The sequence below is a fragment of the Amblyomma maculatum genome, chromosome 8 (assembly GCF_055883805.1).
Source record: "Amblyomma maculatum isolate TAMU_Amacu chromosome 8, ASM5588380v1, whole genome shotgun sequence".
Classification (NCBI taxonomy): Eukaryota; Metazoa; Arthropoda; class Arachnida; order Ixodida; family Ixodidae; genus Amblyomma; species Amblyomma maculatum.
Window position 1 is genome coordinate 65739581 of NC_139351.1, and position 17280 is coordinate 65756860.

Here is a 17280-nt window from a genome sequence, read left to right on the forward strand (position 1 = left end):
CAAGGAACGCCACGCGACAGCCGCCGCAGAAGCGGGACCCACTTCGTCCCCGACAGTATGAGCCAATTAAGGCTTTCGCCTTAATAAATAATTGTTGTCTTTCAAATGACTGATTCTAGGTGATGGACTGTATATTGTAGTGACGCACAACATAACCCACTTCTTCTATAATGCATGGTCAAAGCACAAGTGGCCTAATGTGCTGTTGTACTTCGATGTCAACTTAGTCGATGCTGATTTTTTGCACCCTGCGCAAAGCGCATCTGCATTTTACATTTTTTCGCATGTCAATGTTTCCTTCACCACTGCTTTTGCTGGTGAGCTAACGCAATAGTACGTTTCAATGACTTAACTTCTTTCCCGATGCGTGAATGTGTCGAAAAAAAAAATGCCAGCAAACTAAACAATTGCCATTAGCACGACGGAAGCCCCATTGGCTGACATTAGATGATGTAGGATGCCTGCTAAGTGCAGCCTTAAGCAAATGCCTTTCGGATACATGGTCGGCTTCTGAGCCTTATAGTGAAGTGGTTACTATACCTGTGAAGCTCAAACCTTCCGAACGCTGAGGCCAAGAATGCTTTGTTGGCATCGCAGGCGCTATAAAGGACCCACTAGATAGCCTAATCGCAATTTTTGTGGCCTGAATATTATTACCTGATGGTTAACGCCATGAAAGTTACGCTACATGGCAAGAAAAGAGTTTTGGCAGGACATTGTGGAGCCACCGATTCAGTGCAGACAATATTGATGTAAGCGCCTCCGTTTCGTACGCACGTACCTCGGTCTATGACCTCCATCTCTTGCACAAGAGAGAAATAAGCCGGCGTCCATGATCGAAGAGGAGGCAGGTAGCAGTCGGTTAAAAAATTTTAAGCTGCATTGTCTTTTTGCTGTTTATCCACTACCATTGTCCCCTCTCTTTCGGCAGCGGAAAGGAAATGAGAGTTGCTAAACTTGGCCCGTCAAAATTTAAACTCCATCGCAGATGTCCTGCATAACGCCTACTGTTATCATTCATCGTAAGTGTAAGTACCCAGTGAACGTGGGAAGCGAGCAATTTCGAGCGCGCCCAACTGATGGGGAAGGCCGTACCAGAGCAACAACATTATAATGACTCCAGAAACGACCGTCAACATAAAATGCAGCGACGTTTCAGCGATCTCTCAAGAGCTCGTCAGGAGCGATATCGCCGCGCTGCTGCTGCTATCCGCGCAAGCCATGAACTACACGTGCCACCCACGCCGCGGCTTCTTCTTTAGCGGCTTCAACACCCGAAGCCGCCGCCGTCGCCGCCGCCGCCACTGTCATGGCCGCGCACGCGACACGCACGCGAGTTCCTGGCAGCAGGGGGCAGTGCAGGACAGGGGTCAAGTGCGTGGCGTGTCCGCTTGGAGGCGCCGCCGTCGCTTCCGCCTCCTGGAGAACGAGCCGCGTGTCCCGTGTCATAGAGGAAGCGCCGCTGCTTTTCCGGGAGTCGTCGACGTTGCCGCTGCTGAGCCAGCACGGAAGGCGCTCTTTAATTGCGGTGCGGAAGAAGCGAGCCCGCCGAGATACCAGCGGCAGGGCTTGGAGAGGAGGGGGTTGGATGTCAGGGGCAGGGGTGCGGAGGTCACCTGATATGAAGATGATGACGCGTGTAGTGTGCGTGTTGTTGTTGTGTCTTTATCGGCTTCATAGTCGAAGGAGTTCTCCTTATCATCTGACTTTGGTAGACAAGTCCCCAGAGCAAGCAAGCGGTCGGAGTGTTCTTGAACCGGGCTTCTAAATTGTCTCTTTCGCAACCGCAGCACTTCTTCGGCAACACATTGGCAGCGCTTTTAAAAGCATAGAATATAATCTGCGTTAACAATGGATTGCTATTATATAATCAAAGGCCACCCTTTGCTAATTTGGGCGACCTGAACTGAGGTTTTTGAAGCGTTTCCCAGCATGCGGATCTGCTTCATGCGCACAATTAAATATCTGAGCCTTCCAGCATTGTTCCGTTGTGCGTAATTAAAACAATGATTGAAATTGAAGGGAGGTGAAGGAACACATACGACCGAGAGAATTTGGCTTGTGTTATTGAGTACATTATTCCATTCACAAAGAGACCGCATTAGTCGAAAATAGAGCTTTCATAGTCTAGAAAAAAAAAACGGAAAATAAAATACAGGTGTGGACTTCCTAAGCTGACGTCCCAAGCAAAATGCGTGCATATGTTTTTGTCGCCAGTCTTATGTACTATGTTGTGCCTCTCATCGCTTGAAAACGATGGCAGCCGATTCTTATAGATATCAACGTCACTCATTTAAGTCGGCTCACGGTAAGCCATTTAAATTTCGTTTTCTCAGCGATAACTGCGTATTTAGCGGCCATACAAGCAGCCAGAAAGAGGCAGCGAATCAATATTTAATGCAAAAATGAACTGGACTAATTTAGTTACACTGCCCTACTGAAAAAATTGTATGAGGCAATAGCCTCACATTTTCTTACAAAATCTCACTCAATTCACATAAGAAATCACATACAAGTCGCATATAATTGCATAGGGTCTCATAGTTTCTTGTACATTATCATAAATTGTGTACGAGATTTTATAATAATGATGGGCACCGTAAGAGAGTCTATGCGATTAGATGAGATTTTATGAGGTTATTGCCCCGTATAAATTTTGGTTTTTCAGTAGGGTGATAACAAAACTAATGCTAAGTCGGCGCGGAATGCTTCCGGCATGCCCTAGAAAAAGAGCGCGAAAATAAGTTTCATTGCAGGGACTTCAGACAGCTCTCCCCAAATCAACAAACTATGGAAGGTCCAGGAAATCTGCAGACCAAGCTCGCGATGTTGACTCAGCACACGAGGTGATAGTCTCCTGTTTGCATGCACGCCCTTTCACGAGGACGATAGAAACGGACTCGCGAATGTGCGTCCCATCACAGAACGACCGGACGTATTCGATGAGAAAGTACGGAGCTTCACGTAGCGTCGCAGAAAACAAAGGGTGTTCCTGTCATGCCCTTGGACAAAGCCTTTGCACACACAAGAATGTGCGCACTCTGGGGTGGAGCCATTAGTTGTGTCGACCCATTTGCGCTAGGGCTTGACTTTGCACGAAAGAGGAATGACGTCTGCTCCATCGGTAAAGTGCAAGTGCTCACGCCAACGCCTCCAAGTGTTTCGAACTGCCGGCTATGGTTCGCTTGCAGCGGCTATGTCGTAACAGGCGGCAAATAGGACGAACATCGAAGGCCGTGGAAATTTGCGGCTGACGCACTCGCAATTACAGTCCGGTAGCTCTAAGTTGAGATCATCTTAGAGCTTAATGAAATCCCGCTTCAGTTTCAAGGAAATGGCCAAATGGGAACACAGTTTTATTCCGGTTTGACTTTATTCAACGTGCCCCCCCCCCCCCCCCTCTTGCGGTCACTTTGACAAGCTAAATTCTCTGAGGTTTTAGGTTCAACCCCACTAAACAACGTACCGCTCATTTGAAGTGAAGCAAATCTGCGTACGCATAAGAATTACACAATCTCAGAGGTAAGGGGCAAGAACCTTGTCAAGCTGCTCATGCAGCACCTTTTTGTTCTTGCCCTTGCATTTGTTTCTGTAACAAAAGAAATGCTAAATAAATAAATTGAAGTGAATTGGATTGAATTGGAAATTCATTTTAAAGTCCATTTATTTCAGCGATGATAGTGCAGAATTTGTCAAAAATGCAGGGACCATTAAGCTTGCATTTTGGCCTTGTGCCATTGGTTTTGCGCAGCCAGTATTTGGAGTCTTTTGGAGCTAAGATAAATTCTCGTATTTGCAACACTGAAGCTTATGACTCTCATCACCATTACAAGGCTCAGAAGCAGACTGTGTATTCGGACTGTGTATTTTTGGTAAAGACTGCACGTCAGTCCTTTGTTTGCTTGTAGTTTTTTGCGGAGCTGACAAGGTTGGTTGCGCCAATTGCTAGGCCTTCACGTTTTTCCACAGTATTCGGATTCCAGCTTTCTGACTGTCTTCATTCTGTAATATGCAGCCCCATAAGTGTTACATGTGCTCGGCTGATGATGATGGCGATTATGATGTGTCATGTCACTTGTTTCTGGATGGTGCATCTCTATTCTCGTCACCGTCTATTTTCGGGAACAGTCAGCAAAGAGCCCTCACCAGTAGGAGCTGACGAGCGGTACGAACACAACTGCGCTTAATGTACAAGTGCAAGTAGTATATGAACAACACATATTCATCATCCAAAATACCAACGTTATGCATTGCTTTTGCGGAGAATTTTAAAATGTATTACAAGAACCACGATAGTATGTTTCTAGCAGGTTCAACGCGGGAGCTAATGACTGCCTGGAATGTTGATGAGACGTTCTCGCCAAGAATATGCCTTGACGATTGCCTGTAAGAACCTAGATTAATCTTTCTGGTGGCAAAACGGATACGGCTTCTGCGGAAATGATAATTGTTGGCCGACGTAATTAAAGCGTTTGGCAACTGTGGTGGGGTCCTGGGGGATGGGGGAATAAAGCTAAAATGGCGTCGTAATAAACATGTTCGTGTTGCTCATGTGAGTCGCACTGTTTACCGATTGTTGGGTGACTCCGGTACACCCTAGGTGGACAACAACGACCAACATGGCGGAACTAACGAACAGAAACTGCAGTTCCTTCAAGGTCGTGGAATACAGTATCCTGAAAAGAAACGGGGGCCACGATAGACGCCGCAGGACCACTCTGGGTCTTCTACGTGATCCGACATCGCACACTACCTGGGGATCTCGTGCTTTTCAACTTCGTCGAAACGCAGTGGCTAGTTGCGTGATCTAACATCGTGACCTTGAGCTCAGCAGCAAAACGCCGTAGCCATTAACGGCTGCAGCGTGTTTCTTTGGAAGTGTAAGCCGTCATGGTGCAACTGGCTTCATTTCAACAAATTGCGGAAATTGTAGAAAAAAGCGTCCACTGAGAGGGACTCCCAGTGGACACTTTTTCCACACTTTCCGAATGTCGCTAGGGACTACTGACATTGTTAAGTTTCTCAAACGCAATTGCTATATACTGATTTGGTTTAGTTTATTGGGTGGGGGGCTCCGGAAATTTTGACTAACTGGGGTTTTTAACCTGCACTGGCATCGCACAGCACACGGGTGTATTGCTTTTCGACTCTCAGCGAAAAGCGAGATTTATTTCCGCATCTTTGGGCACAGTGGTCGAGCACACTAACCAGTGCGCCACCCCGGCGGGGCTTACTATATACTGATCATGTGGCAATCTTTAGTAACCATGTGACATTCTTTTCAAGTCCTCAACTGCGTAGGAGTCGGTATAGCGACCGATTATTTTAGTAGCGAAGTGGTGTTTACGATAGACTCTCCAAAGAAAGTGTGGCGGGAAAAACGCGGAACGTTTCCGGGTTGTCACACAACTTGGCTGCAAGGGTTAATCTCATCCGTTATGTGGACCACAAAGTGAAAACTCGCGCCGCTGTAGAGGTCAGGCCGTCTCAGCTGCTTTGAGAGATAAAGTTGATGGCTGGCGCATATGTTCATACAGTTATCAGCTGTACAAGCCTCGTCAACGGACGCGTCCTCAACTCCTCCCCGACCTCGCCTATCCAGTCGCATCGGCGGGTTAACGCTCCTTACACGACGCCGGCGGAAGGCCAAGTTCACTGAAGAGACCTCGGCCGAGACGAAGGCGTGTGGTCTTATCAATGCTCCGCGCGCGGGCGTGTGCGTGGGCACGCCCGACCGCACCGCTGCTATGTCTCTTATATCTTGCATGTGGGGTTCTTTTTTGCGTATTCTTGCCGCGTTTTCATCACATCACTCATTGCGAAGGCGAGCTTTGCATGGCGATAGCAAACGATGCAAGGATGAGGCGACTGACTTGCCCTTATGCAGAGGATCCCGACATTCATGCCCCTCGTTCTGAGAAGTATAAACCCGAAGCAGCTACTAGAAAGGCGTTCGCAGTGACACCTTAACTGTATAGGCCGAAGAAGGAACAAAAAAAAAAAAAGGGAAGAAAGAAAGGGAAGAAAAATTTGCAAATCTAACCGAAGAACGTTTTGTTGATTATTTATTTCAAGAACGCCAAGTCCCTTGTTGACATTAGAGGAGGAGGGGGAGGAATCATCAAAAAACCCACAATGAATTCACAATACAAGAACAGAAAAATAGCTGCTAGCAGAAATAAGTAGACCAAGAAACCATAGAAGATACAGATGGTAGGGCAGTTTTTTCTAGACTAAGAAGATATATATCTAAAAAAAACAGCGAAATACGGTAGTTCAGATAAAATGAAATGCCACAGTCGGAAGTTATGAAACATGCTACAGTTCAACGTTTCAGAGCACGTAATGTTTGACACACGCACACAGACAAAAATTGCGAACTGAACAGAAACTTTGCACATAAGTTCAAGTTCGTGGATTTTAAGTACAATAAAGGAACATCTTGAAAAGACGATGTTTAAGGAATGACGTCGATAATAGAAGAAATGTTTGGTTTATGGAGTTTAACAGCTCAAAGCAACTCGGGCTATGAGAGGCACCGTGGTGGAGGGCTCCGAAAATTTCGACTACCTGGGGTCTTGACCACTGATCCACCGTGGCGCTCCAGATAGCTTTTTGCCTTTTCAGTCCTTGAAGAGCTCTGTTAGTTCGCATCTCTGTTGACGCGACTGACGGCGCATTTGATGTATTCAGTGCGGCTTGAGATGGGTTTGGGCTACGAAACGTACGTGGAGTAAAAGGGCCATTTAGAGCGCAGCTCTTTAGCACGCATTACTGCGTTTCGCGTCGTCGTCACCGTCGGCCTCGTAACCTGGTGAAGTCATCGGCCGTGATGTCATGACGTCATGACTGGTGATGACGTCACCAGGAGATTCCCGTATATACGAAGCTGACCCCGCCGGGCGTTCGATCCAGGCGTCCGTGCGGCACCTTACATTAGGCGCTTCCTCGAACGCCGCACCACAGAGCATTTATATATGGAGAGATGATGATGAATAACTTTATTAACACCCATCAAGGAAAAGGTTCCTCCCCTTTCAGCAGGCTGGAATCCCTTAGGATTCAGCGGTGTCCAGGGCCAGATGGATGATTTTTGTATGGACCTCTTTGTTCTGGCTGATCATTAAAGCCTCCCAGGACTCTGCGCCTTCTCTGCACCCTTGTACTCGGGGAGGGGTGTGGGGGCCGTCCATCTCAAATACCTGTCTCTCACTTCAGAGATCAGTTGATGACTAGTGCATTCGTATTTATATACGAGCTTCTGTAGTCGTGCGTCATGTTTTGTCTTATCCGGATCTAAAAGATGTCTAAGCATTTTCCACGTCCTAGCTTTGCTGATTCCGCGGTACATCTGCTCGAAGATGTTGCCCCAGTTTAGTCTAGTTAATTACAGCGCATGCTCCTCAATATCTCTGTTCTGTTTGGCCAGGAGCTTGCGTTCATTCCTGTTCCCCCTGTTCTGTGCGAGCTTTGCTTCTAGCTCCCTTTTCTTGCGCCAAAGACCTATCAAGCGCTTGTCTACCCCTTCTTGCACTTCGCCTGCTTCCACCTCTTCGGTGGCTTCTTTAACTGCCACGAGAATGTCTGTGCCCTAAGATGCTATGTTTGTAATTTCGTCTTCTGTGTGGAAGTTCTGACTGAATAGATCCGTTTTACACCTGCGAACTTTTTGGCTTTCGGCGTGGGCGATCCGGCTTCTACCACGATATCAATAATTTTGTGGTCGTTTCCTAGGTCCTCCCCCGTGTTACACCACTTGGCCGTTATTTGGTTGGTTTGGTTTTGGTTTTGTGGGGTTTAACGTCCCAAAGCAACTCAGGCTATGAGAGACGCCGTAGTGAAGGACTCCGGAAATTTCGACCACCTGGGGTTCTTTAACGTGCACTGACATCGCACAGCACACGGGTGCCTTGCTTTTCGCCTCCACCGAAAAGCGGCCGCCGAGGCCGGGATTCGATCCCGCGTCCTTGGGAACAGTAGTCGAGCGCCGTAACCACTGCGCCTCCCCGGCGGGTTATTTTGGCCTCCGATAAGTGTTAAGTCGGGCAAGTGTACCTACTCACGCTATTTCCCTGTCTTGGTTTCATAGGGTCAGTGATTAAGGTTAGCTCATTCTGTAAAATGCTGTTCCAGAGTTCCCTCCCCTTAATGTGTGTAATTTTGTACCCCCATGGGATGCGCGTTAAAGGCCCTTACAATGACAACTGAATTTTTGCCCGCAATCTGATTCGTTTTTGCGAATAGGCTGTCGAAGCCGCAATCCTTTCTCTCTTTCGGAGAGCTGTATACATTTAAAACATATAAGCTTTTCTCTTGCCGCTTTCGTCGTATCATTTTAATGCGAGTGTGATCTAATTGGACGTGTCCTGTCTCGGGCTGCAGTGCGGTAACGTTTCGTTTGACGAGGGAGGCAACCTGCGTTTTGTCCCCTAGGCCAGGGTATGATTTGTATCCAGACAGCTTAGCATTTTTATCGCTATCTTGTAGCGCTATAATTTCTGGTTTGTCTTCGTTTGCAAAGAACGATAGTAAAACAGCTCGTTTACGCAGGAAGCCACTACAGTTCCATTGCCAGATAGCATTACTGCTGTTTAGCCAAGCCATTTTTATCGCTTGAAATTCCGCGCATATCCATTGGTCCCTTCTCTCAAAATCTACCTTGAGAGTAGCGTCTCGCTTTTCAAATTCCACTGATAGTTTCTGCTACTTGTTTCATGAACTCCGCCGGGGTGACGCAGTGGTTATGGCGCTTGACTACTGTTCCCAAGGACGCGGGATCTAATCCCGGCCTCGGCGGCCACTTTTCGATGGGGGCGAAAAGTAAGGCGCCCGTGTGCTGTGCGATGTCAGTGCACGTTAAAGAACCCCAGGTGGTCGAAGTTTCCGGAGTCCTCCACTACGGCGTCTCTCATAGCCTGAGTCGCTTTGGAACGTTAAACCTCCAAAACAAACAAACAAACTAACTTGTTTCACGAATTGCATTAGCGTTCCATTCAGTAGTTTTATGTCCTGCTTCTGTTTATCATTCATTTGTTCGAATTTGGTTTCGAGATATGATTCTTTGGCTCTTCTCTTTTTAGGTGGAACTTTTTCCATCTTTATAGCGTCTGCTTTTTTATCCTGTTCTACCTGCATATATTGTTGCCCGTGCCTGTTCCGGTTTGACTTCCGCAGTTTTCTCAGTTGCCGTTTCTAGTATTTTTATCCGCTTTTCTTGCTTCTTAATATACTTAGTGAGAGTCTTAATCTGCTCTGCTTGTTGTTTAATGAGCTCTTTGAATTCTTTAACTGTGTCGGAGTCCTGGGAAACTTTAGCTGACCAGCTCACCTTTGAAGCTGGCTCCGTGCCGGTTTGTAGCCTGGGAAAGGACGCTAACTGGTCCCTCGTTGCGCTGCTTCATCGATCCTTAGTCCGACTGCTCCTCTGGCCTTGTTTCTTCGCTTCTTCAGCTCGACTCCCACTGATGTTTCTTAACGATGTACGGGGTGCGAAAGATATTTTTGCACCTCTTATCCCCGGTATAGTGCTCCCTGCCGCCTAGTGGACACTTCGGTGTTAACAGGTGCAGGTGCCCCTCGGGGGGGGGGGGGGGGATGTCATGCCATATCTGCGGCTCTTAGGCACTTCATGGTCACAGACCTCTGAGCGGTGAGCAAGTCCGCCACACCTGTAGCATACTTCGTATCGTTATTTTTTTTTTGTAGAGAAAGCACTTGAATTTGGTTTTGGTTTGGTTTGTGGGGTTTAACGTCCCAAAGCAACTCAGGCTATGAGAGACGCCGTAGTGGAGGACTCCGGAAATTTCCTTCCTGTTACTGGGTCTTAGTGGAAGAGCCAAGCGGCTGTTAGCTGGTGGCTTGCGGAGACTTCTTCAGCGTGGTTTAAGGCGCCCAATTGTGTATCGGGGCTTGCGTTACGCAGCACTTCCAGAAATAGACGCAGTACAGCAGGCATCAGCGGCGTTTAACATTAGTTGACATCAAACAAAAGGCGCTGTATCTATCACAATTGTGTGCGGACACCTTAACCGAGCTGAAAAGAAAAGGAGAAAGGTGGCAGTGAAAAAACAGAGAAAAAGGTGCCGTAGTGGAAGGCTTCGGACGACCACAAAGCTTCCTTCATGACTGTCGAGAACTGTTATTTGGAATGTTTCTTCAAGGAATACGTGTGAAAAATTAAAAAAAAAAAACGTTGTCTGTAATTGCACAAACATGTCTTGCTCAAGCTCTTTGCCTCAGTCTATCGAAAAGGTGAAATAGCTGATAAGCTGCGTTAAAATTTTGCATTAGGAAGTACCGTAATCGTCGGCAGATTTTTTTAACCTACACCAGCTGCCCCAACGTAGCAAAAGTTATTGCAGGTTTTGTACACTGGTTTAACTGGTGTAAGATAAAAAACGCCCCGGAGACACCTGCCCTGGGTGCCGTGTTTCGTAGTTGCCCTTGGAAACGCGAGTATCGAGCATTCCTCATCAGAGATAAAAGTCAGAGATAAAGCATGGTCAACTTCATGCAAGTTCTAGTTCTTCAACATTGTATTACAGTCATTTTCGTCACATTATCATCCAGAAGCAAAGGGCTCGTGTAATGTGCGACGTCAGTGCACATTCTAATTTTCCAGAGACCTCCACTACGGTGTCTCTTACAGCTTAAATCGCTTTTGCGAAGGCAGACTGTACAAACCTACCAAAGTTCCATGCCCCGCCGGGGTGGTGCAGTGGTAAGACGCCCGACTACTGTGCCGGAGTACCCGGGTTCGATCCCGACCTCGGCGGCTGCGTTTCGATGGTGGCGAAACGAAGAGGCGTCCGTGTGGTGTGCGATGTCAGCGCAAGTTAAAGATCCCCAGGTGGTCGAAATTACTCCGTAGCTCTCCATTACGGCTCCTCTTTCTCTCTTTCCACCTTCACTCCCACCTTCCTCCCTTCTCTTACGGCGCGGTTCAGGTGTCCACAGAAAACAAGTGAGACATGGATGGATGGAAAAACTTTATTTTCGTCAGAGAATGTGTGGACGATTCCGTGTTAGATGGCCATCAAGCCATGGCTGACGGTGACCAGGGTGGCCCACTCCACGGCCCTGGTCTGGACGACCGGGTCTGAGCCGGCCGACACAGCTTCCCACTGCTCGAGGGAAGGATCGCGCATAATATCCGCCGGTAGCGGTGCTATGCTGCAGCTCCATAATATGTGGTCTTAGGTTGCCAATTCCTGACACCATTTGCACTCCGGCTGAATGTCCGGGTAGATTTTGCTCAACACGTATGTGTTGAAGAAACAACTAGTCTGCAATCGTCGCCAGACGCATTCCTGCGCCTTCACCAATTGCTTGTCCAGGGGTTGGTAAATCCTCCGCTAAAGTTTGAAATGATTAGTAATGTCATGAAAGGATCTCTCGTGGACCTTCCCGGAATGTCCGGCTCACCTACTCGGCTGACGAAACCTCGAGCATTAATGTGAGCCATCTCGTTCCCAGGGTTCCCAGAGTGTGCAGGTACCCAGACAATTTCCGCCTCCGTAGTCCCTCGCCCCGTGGCCCGATTCAGCAATCGCGCCGCTGTGACAGATATTCTTCCCTTCACCAAATTTCGGATGGCTGTTTTTGAATCGCCGAAGATCAGGTCAGCATTACTACTAGTGATAGCTAGTGCTATCGCCGCTTCCTCTGCAGTTTCTGGGGAGCGGGTTTTGACTGATCCGGAGGCGATCAAGCGTCTCCGCCCGTCCACCACCACGATTGCAAATGCGTTCTTGTCCTTATACTCGGCGACATCTGCATAGACTGCCCCGTTGTACTTCCCGTACTTAGCATGTAAAGCTTTGGCTCTTGCCTTCCTGCGATCCTCGTGATGTATTGGATGCATGTTCTTGGGCAAAGGTTTTATGTACAAGCTCTTGTGAATTTCCCGCCTAATCTGAATTTTCGTGTTACTAGCAGGAACGTCAACTCCAATGCCGATCCTTTCCAATATGTCCCTTCCTGCTTTTCGTTTTGAAAGCCTACCGAGCTGCATCACCAATTGCGCCTCCCGTAGTTCTTCTAGGGTGTTGTGCACCCAGCAGCCTTTCGGTAGACGCATTGTGAGGCAACCCAAGGGCCGCTTTATACGCCTGCCTAATCATAGCCTCCACCTTGCCTTTTTCCGTCGCGTCCAACTTCAAATAAGGCGCCGCATACACTGTTCTACTGAGCACAAACGCCTGCACCAGCTTACACAAGTCTTTTTCCTTAACACCTCTCTTACGATTGGCGATTCTCCTGATTAGCCTCATGGTAGCATTGACCGTATTTTCAAGCCTTTTCAAGGACTCGCTATTCTTCCTGTTAGCCTGCAGATACATACTTAGGATCCTGATCGTTTGGACCTCAGCGACCGGTACTCCCCCCACTTTGACCTCTAAAGGCGGTGGCGGCACATAGTGCCTCGCATGTATCCCTCTTGGTTTGTCCCTCAGCACAAAAAGCTCGGACTTGGGCTGAGAGCACGAGAGTCCTGCTTCCCCTGTGAGCTCCTCTACAATATCCACCGCGTGCTGTAGAGTTTCTTCCAAATGTGCGTCACTGCCTCTTGTTACCCAAAGAGTAATGTCATCCGCATAAAATGTATGTTTAAGTCCCGATATCCCTTGCAGCCTGGGTGGTATCTTGATCAAGGTGAGATTAAATAGGAACGGCGATAATACCGACCCTTGCGGTGTCCCCCTGCCCCCCAATGGGAAGGGATCCGATTTCATTTCTCCGACTGTAATCTCCGCAGTCCTACCCTCCAGAAACGATCTGATGTATCGGAAGGTTCTACCCCCCGGTCTTATGGCCGATAGGTTCCTCAATATTGCCTCATGGGTAACATTGAGACGGTTACCGCGCCTTTCCCTTCCTATAAATCAATCAATTATTGGTCATTTGGCTGGCTTATGCAGTTTAACGTCCCAAAACGACGCGGTTTATGAGAGACGCCGTAGTGGAGGGCTCCGAAAATTTCGATCACCTGGTGTTCTTTAACGTACTCTGACATCGCACTGCACACGGGCGTCACTCCCATTTCGGGATAACTACCTTCGCGCAAAGTTGCGGGTACGCTACTGTTATTGTTCTGCGAGATCATTTATTCACTCTATAACAGGACGACACATTTCAGTAGCCTTGACTCCCAGTAACTATGTTTGCTTTATTTTTTAGCATCGTCTCACGAAACGCACAAAAGCCATTGCCGAAATATACGAAACTACAAAACACGAACACTGTATTATAACTGCGTTCGCGGAAAGTAAAATTGCGACACACACACAAAACTACAAAACACAAGCACCGTATTAAAGTTGCGTTTGAATACGTTTGAATAAAGTCAAATACCGTACAATCGGCGAGTTGCCTGCCTCACGACGGCTGCCACGTTTTCCGCTGCGATGCCACGTATGACGGACAGCTGATGAGCTACGTGTACAACCATGCCGGGATGTGAACCTGGCAGCCTTGTTGCTTCCACCGGCGGCAGGAATTGTGGCGCGGCCGTCTCAAAGACGATTTTGTCCAACGGAACGTTGCGGGCTGTTTCCGCAAGAAGCTCATGACCTGAGGAGCCCAGGGCGGGGGTTAGGCCTAAGCAAAGGTTGGGAAAGTTTTGCAGCCAAAACCTCGCTTCGGCCCATCCACCATTAAAGCTCTGTAGGTGAATCGGGTGATCAAATTTGACTACCTCTCTAATCATGCTTGCAGTTTCGTGATTCGCGTTGCGGGAGTACACAATCACTGGCAGCCGTCGCTCCGCAGCGAGAGCCAGCTGCCTTCTGAAGGCTACCTTCTGGTTCTTTTCGAAGACGGCCGTAGGTTTCTGGGAGAAGTCGAGTCCTATCCTCCCAACGGCCACTGCTGCGCTGTGACCCAGGGCGCGCACGAGGCTCTCATGGACTCCGTCGGAGTACTCGTCCGCGCAGAAGGGGGGACAACCAAACGAGCCCCAGATGCAATCTTCTTGCAGGATAGTATTCCATCTGGCGTACCGCTCAAATGCGACCGGGTTGCTGAAGTTCGCAATGCATCCGTCATAACAGTAGGGAAATGTGTGGCGCTGATTTAAACGGAACTCGGCGAATGTTCTAGCGTGACCAAACATTCTAAACACTTCGTCCATGTGACAGAAGGTGTCTATGAGACCAGGATCCCATGTTGCGGTATAGGGCCAGGCTTTTGGCAGAGGTGGGTCCAAAGAAGATGCTTTAGGACAACGCTGGAGAGATGGCGGTACGGACGGCATATCGGCGTTCGAACTTGCGTCTGTATGTGGGAGGTCCGAAGTACTGGTACAGTGGCTAGAGAAGTACTGGTCTTCGTTACTGTGAGCGTCGTTCGGAAACGTGACAAGCGGCAGGATGGCATTCACTAGGATGAGTCATCGCGATGGTGATGACGATGATCTTGTGGCTATCCCTTTGCATCGCGGGGGCGAACGCTGTGTGCCACAGCCATTTATATCAAATTAATTAAAAAGTGCATCACTCAGCCTGTCCTGGTGTTTCCTATGTCACGTTGCAGTCAGCCAACACCATTACTGATGATGATGACGATGATGATGATGATGATGATGATGATAAATATTTAATGACTATTTCCTTTGTAACCCATGGGCACGTGATTCCGTTCCCTCAACGCAACGTTACCTCAACGGTATGGAAGGATGGATGGAATGGATGGAATATAGGAGCGTCCCCTTTGAAACGGGGTGGTAGCAGTAGCTATCATGCTCATTTCCCCCCCTATATCTTAATTATTGATTTAAATTGGTTAACTAAACCATCATTATATTTATTAAATTTTTGTTTCTACATTACTCACATTATGTCACTTCTCTGCTTTTAAGCCACCAATCTTCCAGTCGTTTTTTGCTAGTTTCCACCGCCGGTTTATTCACCCGGCCACTGGTATCTCTAAACCCCAGAGCTTCAGGAACAGTGATTGCGCCTGCATCAACTTCCGGATGGATACCATTACATTCGAGTATAATATGGTCAATTATTTCACTGGTGGCAGTTCCTAGCTCTACGGGTCTGGGACGGTAGGTCAACGCCGCTTGCGGCGGGGGCTAGCGAGCCACCGCATTTTCTGTCGCAGGCCGTCATTGCACCCGCCACTGCTTCGGTGGTGGACGACGGCTGTTGTTGCGGCGCGCGTCTTTCTCTCCCTCTTCTTTTTCCTTTCATCTCTATTTTCTCTTCTGTCCGCACGATGTCCGCAGCTAAAGATCCAGTAGCAGGCCTGTGCATTTTTTTCCTCCTTCCTATAGCCACAACAGCAACCGACCGCCGGAGGCTGCGTTTCGATGGAGGCGAAACGAAGAGGCGTCAATGTGCTGTGCGATGTCAGCGCACGCACTATCGGCCCTGCAAAGGTGTTCAACGTCGGCTTGCATCTTCTGCGCCATGACAGTATTGTGACATTTACCTCAAAGGGTAATAACCACCACGTAAGTATTAAACCGCATCATTATGTACTGGGAAATCAGTTATACTTACGAAGCTCTTTCTTAAATACGAGTTGTGCGCCATCAGAGTCGCGGGCGGTTTGCATATCTTTATTTACGCAGTTGCTTTTGCGATGTAAGTGATCCGATCGAACGCAGGTGCGTACATGTAATAGAACTAAGCACCCGAAAATGAGTAACGAAGTCGAATCTTGCGAGGCTTCTCTCACCAGTCGTTGAGGTCGTCGCCAGTGACTGAACCTGCATCAAATCAACACATGCCAAATGTGAGTAAACATGACATGAAAACGTCGTTCGGTTTACAGCAGGTCACCGTAACTCATCCGTGACGCTTGATAACGGTCAACTCCCTCCCTGTGCGGATGCTGATGTAGCCCATTTAAAATGAATTATCGCATTTAGCCAGGTGCCCGGTTGCGTATTACACATAAAAACCAAAACGCTGTCTTTGGTACGCGTCGATACTTCCAACGTTGAATGCGGGTAAAGACGCCTTTCAAGTTAATGACCGAAACCATAAATAATTCACTCTACGCAATAGAACTGAGTGTTACTTTAATGCGACAGCGTTAAAATGATAATAATGATAATTTGTCTACATGAAAATAAAGCGCTGTATCTGTCACAATTTTCTATGGACACCTGAGTCACACCGTAAGAGAATGTGAGGAATGCGGGAGCAAAAGCGAAGAGGGAAATTGATGTGGTCGTGGAGGACTATACAGTAATTTTGACCAACTGAGATATGATGCTATAGAATAAGTCCGGATCTGTAGCGTGTGTCTGCATTGCACAGCACACGGACGCTTCTCGGGTTCGCCTCCATCGAAACGCAGACGCCGGCTGCCGGAATCGAACTCGGGTAGTGTGGTGCAGTAGTCGAGCATCTTAACCAGGTGCGCCACTGCAACGGGGCGCTCTAAATGTCCCGTTATGAAAATCAGGCGCCGAAGTCAAGAGCGAAAAAAACCAGCTGTGGTTTAGCTTCGGTACAACGTAATGCGAAGCGAACCTCCGGCTTAGGCGCGCGGGGCACCTCTCTCTCTCTCTCCGCGCACGCAAGCACGCACGCACGCACGCACGCACGCACGCACACACACACACACACACACACACACACACACACACACACACACACACACACACACACACACACACACACACACACACACACACACACACACACACACACACACACACACACACACACACACACACACACACACACACACACACACACACACACACACACACACACACACACGCACACACACACACACACACACACATATATATATATATATATATATATATATATATATATATATATATATATATAAATTAATTTCTTTATTACCAATACTATTTATTTAATTAATAACAATACTGCAGAGTCTTTACATGACTCCAAGCAGGAGTGAGCACAAAAAATTACATACAATAAAATGACATACAATAGGCATACACTCGAGACTGACTTCAGTGATCATGTTTCTCCACGCAGCTGCTCCCGCTTTAGGCTACTTCCCAGATCAGTTGACCTTTGAACTTGACCTTTGGTGGGAATGCAGCTAACAAAAGTGGTTGCGGTTTAAGTTCCAACTTGACCTCAATGCTGTTTGAAGGTCATCGGAAGCACACGGTGAGTTTGGCTTTACCTAGCGTAGCGAATATGGAAAGCGTGTGTGTGTGTGTGTGATTATGTGCGTGTGAAAGTTAACTTTTCTTAAGGACACAGGGTTGATCAATACCCTTTAAAACTCATCTGTGTGTGCTTAAGTGCGTGTGAAAGTGTGCGACAC